The sequence below is a fragment of the Mastomys coucha genome, unplaced genomic scaffold (assembly GCF_008632895.1).
Source record: "Mastomys coucha isolate ucsf_1 unplaced genomic scaffold, UCSF_Mcou_1 pScaffold21, whole genome shotgun sequence".
Taxonomy (NCBI): domain Eukaryota; kingdom Metazoa; phylum Chordata; class Mammalia; order Rodentia; family Muridae; genus Mastomys; species Mastomys coucha.
The window spans coordinates 9,179,654-9,192,154 of record NW_022196904.1 but is presented as its reverse complement, the minus strand read 5'-3'; positions in this window follow the sequence as shown (position 1 = coordinate 9,192,154).

The following is a 12,501-nucleotide window of genomic DNA, read 5'->3' as shown; positions in this document are numbered from 1 at the left end:
AAGATGAAAGTAGAATGGAAAATTAATTTCCTCTTGTGGGTAAATATGTAATTTATGAATTAAAATTGTTTTCCTTTTTTGAACAAGTGAAAATAAAATTTGTCTGATAGAAACCATAAAAAAAAAATAAATAAAATTTACATTGAGAAAAATGTATGTATTTTCAGTATTGCTGTAGACAAGCATCTACATAAGGCTGTTAAATTGATTGTTGTTTTATATCAAACAGCTTTTACATTACTCATTTTTATTGTTATAATATTTTATAAATTTTAAGGAATATGACAAAGATATTAAAGGTATTGAAGGGGGGGGTCTCTGGGAGGAGTTGGAGTACAAAAGGGAAACAAGAATGTGATTTAATTCTATTTACTTAAAATATGTTTTTAAATGTTAACAAGTTCAGATAAATTGAAATCATGTAACTTTTCTCATCATAATCCAATAAAACTTAAAAAAAAAACTTAAAAAAGAAAAAGATTGCCTCTTCTCAGGTATATCTACGTTTGTGTCAAATTAAAAAAAAAAAAAAACCAACACAACTCCACACAGCAACCGCTGTTGGCTATTCATGCCATGCAAGAGCCTGGGAAAGCTTTCCCTGATGTGGACTCCCTTTGTAAACTTTGTATAGTTTGTAAACTTTGTAACCTTCAAGGCAAGAAAGTGGCCAGGCCTCAGCCTAAAAGCTCCAGCAGCCAGACATCCCCCAGATCTCCCTGTCATAAAATTTCCAGCCTTGTAACTGTCACAAGGGTCATCTCCAGCCCCTCAAAAGGACCCTCTGCAGATTATGCTAATTTTAGGTGAAAGTCTGAACAGGAAAACCCACCAATTCCTGAGTTTCCCAAACTCACCCTGGAAATCTCTGCCCGCCCCCCCTCCCCAAGACACACTATAAAAGGCATTGTCTGCTCAGTTCCCTGCTGTCATCTCCTAGGAGCAGAGGCAGCCACCCCTGGATATGTCCCTCCATACCCTGGACCCTCCCAATAAATCTCTTTCATGAGATTTGCTGCTTGGTGCAACTCTCTCATCAGAAGCCAAGAAGCAATAAGAGAAGGGAAAAAGTGAAGAAGTGGAGCAAGGCTGAGGCTCCTGAGCTCCTGAGCTCAACTGTGGATACCCTTCCCTAGGAGCTGCAAGGCCTCTCTCCTGAGGATGCTTTTTGTCTCAGAACCCATGTGGTTCCTGGGCTCCCATGTCCTCAGGATGCTCTTCCCCTGAGATACCTTCTCCCCTCAGAACTGTGTGGTTCCTGGGCTTCTGAGTCCCAGGGTATTTTCCATTCCAAGCAGTAAGGCCAACAAACACTAACTGCTTTTGGAAGAAGCAGAGGCTCATGATTCCCTCCACAATCAATGATGAAATGCCGACAGGCTCAGTCCTCTGCAGGTTCTGTACAGGTAACCATAGATGCTGTGAGGTCATGAGTACAATGGCCATGCTGTGCTCAGAGGACATTCTTTTACAACATACCTCCTCATACCTTAATTTTTATGTTCTCACCACTGGTTTTCTATGATATTCCCTGAGTCTTGCAGGAAGTGATACAGGTGTTCCATTTAGGACTAAGCACAACACCAACACTTATTCTCAGCACTTTGACCAGTTATGAGTCTCTCTGTTGGCCTTCCTGCTTGGATGGAAAGGTTTCTTGGGACTCGGAAGCCCAGGAACTACACAGTTCTGAGGTGGGACAGTGTCCTAAGTGAAGGGCATCCTGAGGCATGGGAGCCCAGGAGCCATACAGTTCTTCGAGGAAACCTCCTCAGCAGATGCACTATAGCTCCCAGGGGATGACGGTATCCCCAGCTCAGTTGATATATTTTGTTTGCCCAGTTTGGAAAGTATTCTGTCTACAATTGTGCCAGGGGCATTTCCTTTCCCGTTGGCTACCTTGTCACATTTGAAGGAAATTCCATAAGGAGATTCTTTGGTGTTATCATCTTCTTTGTGGTGGAATGAGGGTGCTGCCAAGAGCAGATCTGCCTCCTTGTCAAAAAAACCTTTAAGTAATATAACATCTTTAAATGCCATATTACATACATCTCTGAAGTTTTTAAAGACTATCTATCTATCTATCTATCTATCTATCTATCTATCTATCTATAGTATATCTATCTATAGTATAGATTGTTTTTTAACCTATGTACTATCTGTTCAACTTGGAAAATGTATTTATGTAATAAACGAGACTAATATTTAACATGACTATGAGTTTGATTAACTATTAACTTACATTTCTTACTTATCCCAGTTTATAATAGCAGATTTCAAATGGACTAGAATTTAACATATTTTAAAGAATTACAGTTATAATATCATAAACAGACTTGATATGTATATTGTAATCAAATATAATCTCAATTTTATATCAATATAAAAGGATCTATACCAATGTAAGATTTTTGGCTTGTTAATATTCTTTGGTTTAAGAGCAGATTCAATATGCTTCCCCTTTTTTATATTATTTCTATGTCCTCTTTTTTCTTTTCATCCCTTTCCTCCCCAGATGACCTCAATTTGTCCAGTCTTCAGACTGGTCCAGTCAGGACTTCACTTAACCTTGAATTTTCTCAGCGTGCAGATGGGACAACTGTTACACCTAGCTTTCTTAAGACTTAACCATTTTCCCAATTTTCTTTGGGCCCCAAATGAAAAACGATGCCCAGATCAGCAGGAAGCAATTTTAAGAGAACTACACCCTATTACTAAGAGGTGGCATGGATGGTTTTGGGGTTGTTCTAAGGATGATGAGTATTTGTCATCATTTAAGGAGGTTGATAGCAAATGGCAATGGTCTTGGATCAGAGAGGAAACAAATTAGAAAGGTTAGACACAGATTCCCACCCCCTTCTCATTTCCTCTCTCCTTTCTCCCCTATCTAGTGTTAGGAAAGATCTTCAGGGGTCTTCCCCTGTCAAATCTGGTTTTTATTAATTTGGATGGAATCCATAGTTTTTCTGTGGAAAGAAAAGCATAACACAACATTTTTTATCTTTCTCTGGGAGATTTCTTATGTCTTTTTATTTATTAAACATCTCTTTCTTATATCTGCTCCTGTATCTATTAAGTCTTTGGTCTTTCTCCAGTTCTCTGTTTTACTATTGAAGCTGCTCAAGTTTTGATAACTGGTTTTATACCCAGAGCAGTGTTGTTCGATTGTTCTGTGGGTCAGTTTCTCCATTGTTGACCTGAGGTGGACAATTTGAATTTGATATTGGGACCTTTTGGGGAAATTTCTTGACAAGGGGTCACCTTGTTTGTCTCTTGTTGATCTACATCCACTAGTCCAGTGTCAGTCTTTGCCATACCTTCTGTGTATCCCAGAAGGGTGGGCCTTCTTTTTGGATTTTCTCTAGGAAAAGCAGTGTTTTTGGGAATGCCTTGTCCATAATCCCTTTTCAAATGACCTTGCTTGCCACAATGAAAACATTTAGCATTTTGTCTTTAAGGATTTTGTTTCCCAAAAATTAAAGTAGTATCCTTATCATTTTTAAAATCTAGTCTTTTTATGGGATGCCGTTTAAATTCTTTTTCTGGCATTTGTTATACATCAACAGGATAAGCTAGGGCTGGTTTTCTAACAGTCTTTGCTGACTCTCCTGATTTTCATTACTTGGTAGTACGGTAGGCTTTCACCTTATTTCTTTCTCAATTTTATTTATAATCTTTTAAAATTTCTCTTCTAAAGCCTATAAGGCATGTATCTGTTTTTGCATATTTTTCCTTTTCTTATATCTCTACCTTAGTATTTTCTTCATTTTTAATTATAAAATTTTCTAATTTTCCTTCTATTGTTTGTATCTACATCCTTATTTAGTATTCTCATTCCTATTCTAAATTTTTTCTAATGCTTGTCTATATTTCTCATTGTTTTTTGTATCTCTACTATCTTAGATTTTCTTTTCATATTTATAATGCTTTCAAATTTTTGTTCTATGGCCTGTCTCCATTTCTCATATTTTTTTCATTTCTTGTTCTAATCTTTCTTCTAAGGCCCATAACTCTACAGCCCACTTTTTCCGAGGAGGTATAAAAAGTTATTATGGTTATTAAGATTAGGATGATAAATACCAGCTTAATAATAACCATAATTGGTAATGTGCCGATCTGTTAGGCCATTTGTCTCTTCTGCTTTTGTCTCTATCTTTAAGCTCTCTAAGATGGTATTATATGACAACTAAAAACTGTTACTGATTGTTTTCATCTTATTTATCTTACTCCCTTTAATTAATTTAATTAATTTAATTTAAATTCTTTTTTTTAACTGATTTATAATTTTTCTACATTCAGTCTCCTTCCCTTTTAACATTAAAAGATAACTTTAGGCCGGGCGGTGGTGGCGCACGCCTTTAATCCCAGCACTTGGGAGGCAGAGGCAGGCGGATTTCTGAGTTCGAGGCCAGCCTGGTCTACAGAGTGAGTTCCAGGACAGCCAGGGCAACACAGAGAAACCCTGTCTCGAAAAACCAAAAAAAAAAAAAAAAAAGATAACTTTAAACATTTCTTACCTGGCCAGAAGTTTTGTTGCTTTGGAATTTTTCTTGCCTTTTCTCAGTATCTCTCCTCTTTAACACACACCTTTAGCTGTCACTCATCTGCCCCTGTCACTCTGTATACCAGGAGAGGCCTTTTTGCCTTCCATGTATCATTGAGAGTCCTCCCTCCGCCCCTACATCCCTCCCTGCCCCCTTTAGCCAGCAGAACCCCCCTCAGCTCTGGCCTCTTAGCTTCCCACCTGACTGTTTTGGGAAGTGCTTGTCTATAGTTACTTTTTCTACAAAACTGGGGGCTTCTAGTCAGCAGGCTGTTTTTATTTTTTTTTTATTTTATTTTTTTATTTTTCCAGGTTAAATAGGTTTTATTTTTTTTAATTTTATTTTAGATATTTTCTTTATTTACATGCGAATTTCTCCATTCCCAGTTTCCCCTCCAAAAAACAAAAAAACAAACAAAAACAAACCCCTGTTGCCTCCCCCCTCCCCATGCCTGCCACCCCGCCCTCTCCTACTTTCTGGCCCTGGCATTCCCCTACATCATCATCGAACTGAGTGCAGGGTCCCCAGTGAAGGAATTAGAGAAAAGACCAATGGAGCTGAGGGGTTTGTAGCCCCTTAGGACGAACAACAACATGATCTAACTAGTACCCTCGGAGCTCCCAGGGTCTCAACCACCAGCAGGCTGTTTTTAAAAGTGCCTCTTTGCACACCTCTAGCTCTGTAGCAGCCACACCTGGCCTCCTGAGTTCATTTTCATTTGAGGTGCTACCTCTTCAGCCACTTGCTCTGTGCAAGTTTGTATTTCTAAGTTTTTGCTGCACATTTAATGCCAAAATAACTGCACTGCATCTCCCTCAGGACTTTACTAAACTTGAATTCTATGTTCAGTGGTAGATGCCATTTGTAAAAAGAATTTTAATAATCTATTTTAATAATCTGCTAGTCCTGCTCACAGAATGACAACTCTAAGACAAAGTATTTATTAATAAATGCCCAGGCCATAATCTTTGACTCATTCTCTGACTAGTTTTTTTTTAAACCAACAATTTAATGCACATATTTTATCATGTCTTTTATTTTTATTTTAAAAATTTTAAATTTATTATTTTTATTTATTTACATCCCAAATGATGCCCCCCTCCAGGTTTTTCTTGTGGAGTTGGAGTTCTTTCCCTCATCCCCTCTACCCTTCACCTCTGAGAGGTTGCTTCCAGGTATAGCCCCACCTTGGGGTATCACTTCTCTATAGGACTGGCTGTATCCTCTACCACTGAAGCCAGACAAGGCAGTCCTCTGCTATGTATGTGCTTAGGGGGCCTTAGCCCAGCTTGTGTATGATCTTTGGTTGGTGGCTCAGTCTCTGGGAGCTTCCAAAGGTCCAGGTAAGTTGACACTGTTGGTCTTCCTATTGGGTTCAGCTCCTTCAATCCTTCCCCTAACTCTTCCATTGGGGTTCCTGACGTCTGCCCAATGCTTGGCTGTGGCTACCTATGTCTGTCTCAGTCAGCTGCTGGTAGAGCCTCTCAGAAGACAACCAGCTTAGGTTCCTGTCATACATACCTGATTAGCTCTTAACTTATTTAACCATTTAAACTATTCTATGTCTACTATTTAGTTAGTTACCTCTCTTTAAGTTTCGGCCTGCCTCTTCCTGCTCATCTCCTTGAGTTCATCTACTTACTGGTTAAAATCTGTCTCCTTGGTTGTCTCCCATCCCCCATCTCATCTCTCCCATCTCTCTTCTGTCTCTTACTATTTTCCAGAATCCTCTCTTCCTCACAGTATCTCACTTCCTATTTCCTGCCTCAGCTCATTGGACATTGGCTTTTTTATTAACAGGTGATGTTTCTAAGCGATTCTCTCTACAAAATCTCATAAAAGAGATTAATTAATGGGAGGTCTAGGGTGTGGAGGGACAAATCCTGGGTTGGTTGCCTCTACTTTCAGGAGATGATAGCAAAGAACTGAGCAGACATAGCCTTTATATAGAATTCCTTAGGGGGTGGAGCTTTCTAGGGCAAAGACTTCTACAGTGAGGATTGGTGGGATTTCAAGTCTTGAGTTTACGGAGCTCAGGGATTGGTGGGTTTCTGTAGGAAGCTCAGGGATTGGTGAGCTCTTGTTCATAATTCTCACCTAAGATTAGCATAATCTGGGAAGGGTCCTATTGATGGGTTGGAGATGACTTTTGTAACAGTTACAGAGGCTGGAAACTCCATTAAGACAGTTAGGAAAATCTGGGGCAGGGGCCTGACTGCTAGAGGTCCTCAGGAGGGGTGGAGGGTAGAAGCAGGGGCTGGCCACTTTCCTGCCTTGAGGGTTTATAAACTTTACAAATACAAAATTTCCAAAGACTTTACCTGCCTCTTGAGTCAGCCTAACAGTCTCTGCATTAACTATTGCCTGTGTGATAAACTTCTTTGACAAAGGCTGAGAGCATGCTAATATATAGATATAAACATATGGATAGAAGAAGAGATTTTGACATGTTAATTTAGCAAAACAATTCTAATAGGTTCCTAATCAAAGCCTAGGACCTCCTTACCTGTAGGCACCCCAAAGCACTCTAAAGCTATGTTTTAGAGTTTCATCAGTTCACTTAAATCTCCTCAGCTTCAGCTCCCTCCTGTGTAAATGCCAGGAAAAAAAATAGTATCTAGTTCACAGGGTTAGTGAGTAAGCAATGCAATCTTTCATAGCCCAGAAAAACAGAATTGGTGATGAATATCTATTTTATCTCTTTCTATGATTTGGATGGAATAGCTGCAGAGGCACCCAAGTCTCCTGCACAGCCCCTTCCTCTTTGTGGCACAAAATGGTCTCTGGTCTCCTCCCAAGAGGATGCACCTAAGTGTAGATGCTCTCTAATGACTACTGCTTGCTGTACCTGTGTGATAAAGTTATTCTCTGTGTGATGTCACAAGTGAGGATGGTTGCCAGGGAAAAGTCTTCAGAAGCCAAGGTTCTCTAGTCCTTACAGATTGAAGGCTGGGGACTTCCCCCCCTCCCCCATCCTACACCACCACCACTGTGCATGTTCATTTAATTCTACATTTAATCTGTCTGCAAAGTCAGACTTATTTGTTTCTGCTCTGAAGGGACTTTCACTATTTAACACTGAAATGGAAATCCTTCCAGTATTTGAGCATCCAAAATTATGACCTCCTCTCCCTGTGGCTCCACTTCACATTCAACCCTGCTGTCTCCTCGCCACAGGGAACAGGAGCAGAAGGGTCTCATCAGTCTTGACCTAATGAGGTCTGACTTTACAAAGCCTAATCAAGAACTCAATGCAAACTGGGCTGTAGCTCATGGGTTTGATCTCTAGAACCACAAAAGCAAACCAAACCACTTACTTATGCTATAGTATGTCACCAAACACCCACAGCATGATAGCTGTTATGCAGGCTAATAGAGCACAGGACTTGCAAGGTCCCAACTCTTGTAGAGTTCACAACCTCTCATGGTATTGGGGAAGAAAGAGAACCAACAATAAAGGACCAAAAATCAAGGGTACGTTAGATGGTGGCTTCTGCTGTGAAGCAGTTTTTGAGCATGGCAATGAGATGAACATGAATTGGATGGAAGGTCAAAGAGACCTGGGGAATTATCTAGGAGCTGGGGCCAAAATGAGAAGGGGGAATGACCAGCCCCACCAAGTGTCAGATCACTCAGAGTGAAAGTGTATATATTTGCTCTTCACTGTCTCTTGCACTTTCATGTTTCTGTCTTGGCTATTCCTTCTTCCTAAAGAATCATCACAATTTATTTTGGTACAGACCTATGTTGGCTTACCTGGATATTTCATCTTCATTTCCAAAAAGAACTTTTTTGAGGCAGAATTTTCCATCTGAGCTTCTCCTGCTTCTCCTGCCTCAACCTTCTGGTAGACTAGGAGTATGAGACAGACATCATACCTGAGAGCTCTTAAGGACATTCCCAGGGAGTAAAGAATGATCAGTTGGGGCTGGAGTGGTGGCTCAGAAACTGAGAGTCACTGCTGCTCTTCCACAGAACTTGAGTTTGGTCCCCAGCTCCCACATGGTGGCTTACAATCACCCATGTTTCCAGATCCAAATGCCAGGGGATATGGCACTTTCTGACTTTCTCAGGCACATGTATAATACACACACAAAGATAAACTAAATGAGTATTTTAAACCATTATTCTTAAATTACATGTATCACTAGCAGAAAAATGACATTTACTTTCAGCACTTTGGTGGGGGTGGGAGGCATTCTTTTGGAAGTATTCACATTGGGAATTGAACCCAAGGGCCTCATGCAAACTAGTATATGGCCATTGAGTGATAGCTTGAGACCTTTTTGTATTTTTAGTGTGTATGTTCATGTGTATATGTATGTATATGTTTGTATACACATGTGTACTTGAGTGTAGAAGCCAACTGGTATTTCCCTCAAGCACTCTCCACTTTGTTATTAATAGAAAAATGTTTCTTAGTACAACAGGGCATCACGATGGACAGTAATTGTAGTACCAACTGCTGCCTCCATCTTATTAATACAGGGTCTCTCACTGAACCTGGAAGTTGCAAATTTGACTACACTGGCAGGCCAGTAGACCTCAGGGAGCCTCTATCCCAAATTATGGGAATATGGCCACACACCACGTCACCCATATTTTCACATGGGTTATGGTGATCTGAATTCAGGTCCTTCTTTGTGCAGCAAGCACTTTACTAACTGAGTCATCTCTGTATGTCTCCCTTCTTGTATTTTTTTGACACAGACTTCCTGGGCTGACCCCACTGCCTGTGAACTATAACTATTAATAGTATATCTTGTATTTTTTTGACACAGACTTCCTGGGCTGACCCCACTGCCTGTGAACTATAACTATTAATAGTATATCTAATAACTAGATAGTTATTAGATATGCTATTAATGCCTCAACCTCCCAAATGGCTAAGATTACAGGCCTGTGATATCAGGCCTATTTACTTTCAGCACTTTTAACATTCCATTGCCTTCCAACTACTATCATTCCTCCTGGAGTTACCTGCTAGTGACATCATTGTCATTGTAATGTGTCTATCTGCAAAGGTGATTTTATTGATGTGGTTCTTTGCAGCTTATCTAGGATCTAACTTTAAGTCATTGCTCTCTATAGTTCATTTACTGTCTTTCACCAGCTTGAAGGCATTGAATGATGAGGGATGCATCTTTATATAGAGAGGTTTCAGAGTCCCTTTGTTTTGTGGAAAAGTCTATTCAGGGCTCAACAACAAAGTTAATATTGCATTCACATGATTCCTGATCTCAAAGACATGAAGCACTCCCCTTTCTAAGTCTCTGCCTCCATTCATGATGCCAGCCTTTTGTGTCATGTGTGGTAGGCTACCAGCTTCCACTTCACCTCTGACAACCTCCTTTCTGGCCTGATCGATCATCCTGAGGAATCTTAACTTTCTCTCTGTGGGTTCTTCTTTCCTTTCCTAGCAGTATATCTTTAGTATAAACTGCTCATTTTATGTTTCTCCAGAGAACTCACTTAAAATTGTGTCTGCATATATTTGAAGAACAGAGGACATCTTGGGTGTGTCAATGCTCTCTTTCACCAGACCAATCCCAGATATTGACTCAGGTCATCAGGCTTAACTGCAAGCCCCTCTACCTGTTGAGCTGTTCCACTAGCCCACCACTCAACTTATTACATGTAATATTTCTTTCACCAAGTTTTTAGTGGTCAAGTGTGATGCCTAATGACAGCTATGTCCTATGTCTCACAATGTCTGCACCCAGTAGGTACTCTGGCTTAGCTGAGTGGATGAGAGGAACACGTCTTATCTGGCCCTCCACAGTGAGAACTACACCTTCCTTGTGAAGCATTCCTGCTGAAGTATTTCAGTCTACCTAGAGTGACTATGGAGGGAAAATGGTGACCAATAGAGTGTAGTAGGAGGGCTGCAAAGGTGAGGCTGGGAGAATGAAACCTGTCAAGGAATCATCTCCAGGGGAGCTGTGCCCAAAAGTGGTCAAGTTCCAAAACCTGGAACAAAACTCATTGTTCTCATTGTTTCTCATTCTTTTATTGCCAAGCCTGCCATCTCATTCTCTCTGTCCCTAACTTTCTTTCTTTTCCTTAGGCTCGCCCCACTTTTATTGTCTCTAAACATAAGTCAAATGCCCAGCTTTTTGTCATATGTCACCTCAAGTCTCAAGTGACCAGAATGAAACCATCAGCCAAAATAAACTTTCTTCCTTTTCCTTAGATATTCTGTCAAAGGAATGGGTAGCTAACACAAGTCAATTGAAACAGAAAGGGATGCTTTAACAGACAGTAGAGGGTTCCTGGGACTGTGAGGGAGGGGAAGCAGTGAAGGGCATAAAATGTCAGTGGCAGCCACAGCACTTTCAAGGTTAGAACACAAAATTTATCAAAATGTTTTAAAAATCTGAAATGATTGTGGTAGTTTTAGATGCAGATCAGAAAAATGATACACTGAGATGTGTAAATGAATCCAAAACATGGGAGTACAGCTAGAAGCAATGGGTATCTTGAGTCAGCCCTGTGTTTTAGAGAAGGGACAAAGAACAATCTAGATGGGGAGAGCTAGATGGAAAAGAAAGCCATCACCTTGTACAGGAAACAATAGGCACAGTTGAGCCTTCAGGTAGGAATCTAAGGCAGCAATCCACATCATTGAATGGAAGGTGGACTGGGCAGAATTGAGTTGGGGAGGAATAGAAGATAGAGTCCAAAAGGACAATGAACAGAACCATATATAGTCAGGAATCAGAATAATAAAAGCAATCCAGAGCATACTACCAATAGTTTTGACACTTCAGTGCCATCTTAGGCTATACATAAGAAGTGGTAGGGAATCCTTCCAGGGGGTGGAACAGTAGTCTGGGAATTTGGGAGGAAGTGCTGGAGATCAGAATCTAAGCCTTGCATCTTACACAAGCTAAGCAAACCTTCCATCCTGTTCTATGCTCTTAGCCCTGGAACTTTGACTCCATGGAAGACCCTTTTAGAAACATTTTAAAGAGATAATATTGCTTGATGATAAAGCTATAAAATAAGATGCTAGAGTATTTATGGAATACTGCATATGATGTATGGAATTCCTGAGGAGTCTATAAATCTAAGAAATGGGGCTTGTTTGGGGTATTAAAATGCAAGATCCATATCATTTTGGCACAATGAGTCTAAATACATTTTTTTCACTTTTTTTACAGAGGCCCTATTAGTACTTTATCCAGGAGTCTTTGCAAAAATCACAATTAAAAAAATCATCAATTACTTTTTGCCATAACATTTACTAAGTGACTACTAGACCCTGCAAAGGAAGGCACTAAATGTTATATCCTAAGTTGCCTGAAGCTCTAAGAGTCAGCAGTGAACACAATATCTTAACATTAGTATGCCACCAATTCTTACCACGGGGGAGTCCAGGACCTTAAAAGGTTAGATGAATCTTATATGCCCCAAATTTCTTCTCAATACCTGCATATCTAGAAACAATCCTTGCCTGAGTCCATGAATCCATTTTGCTCCTTTTCTCCTGAGAAGGAACTTCCTTACTGTTGGTGATGAGCTCAGGCAGAACTCTCCTCCCAAATTCTCCCTCCCATCAGGCAATCATTTCATGTAGAGAAGACATGAGGCTAATAATGAACTCAGAGGGTACCTTGAAGACTGGTGTGCCAATGGGTACTAGTTTCTAACACGTCAAAGAACAAACACCCTTGCTTTTGCTTTATCAGGGGCACTTCTGAACCCCCATGGGAAAGTCCTTACACTTGCTCAAGTTTGCACTGCCTGGCTGTCTGTAACCCTTAAACCCAGGACCCAGAAAACACAGTGGTTTCCATGTCCTTCTCAGAGCTGTTCATATCCCAAAGGTTTACATATTAGTAGAAATCCTTCAAGATATAGGAAGTAGGTAACCAGGTTTCCATTAGTTAGGATTTTCTTGAATTTTATTATCAAATATTATTATAAAAACACTGAACAAAAGTAAGAAAACACA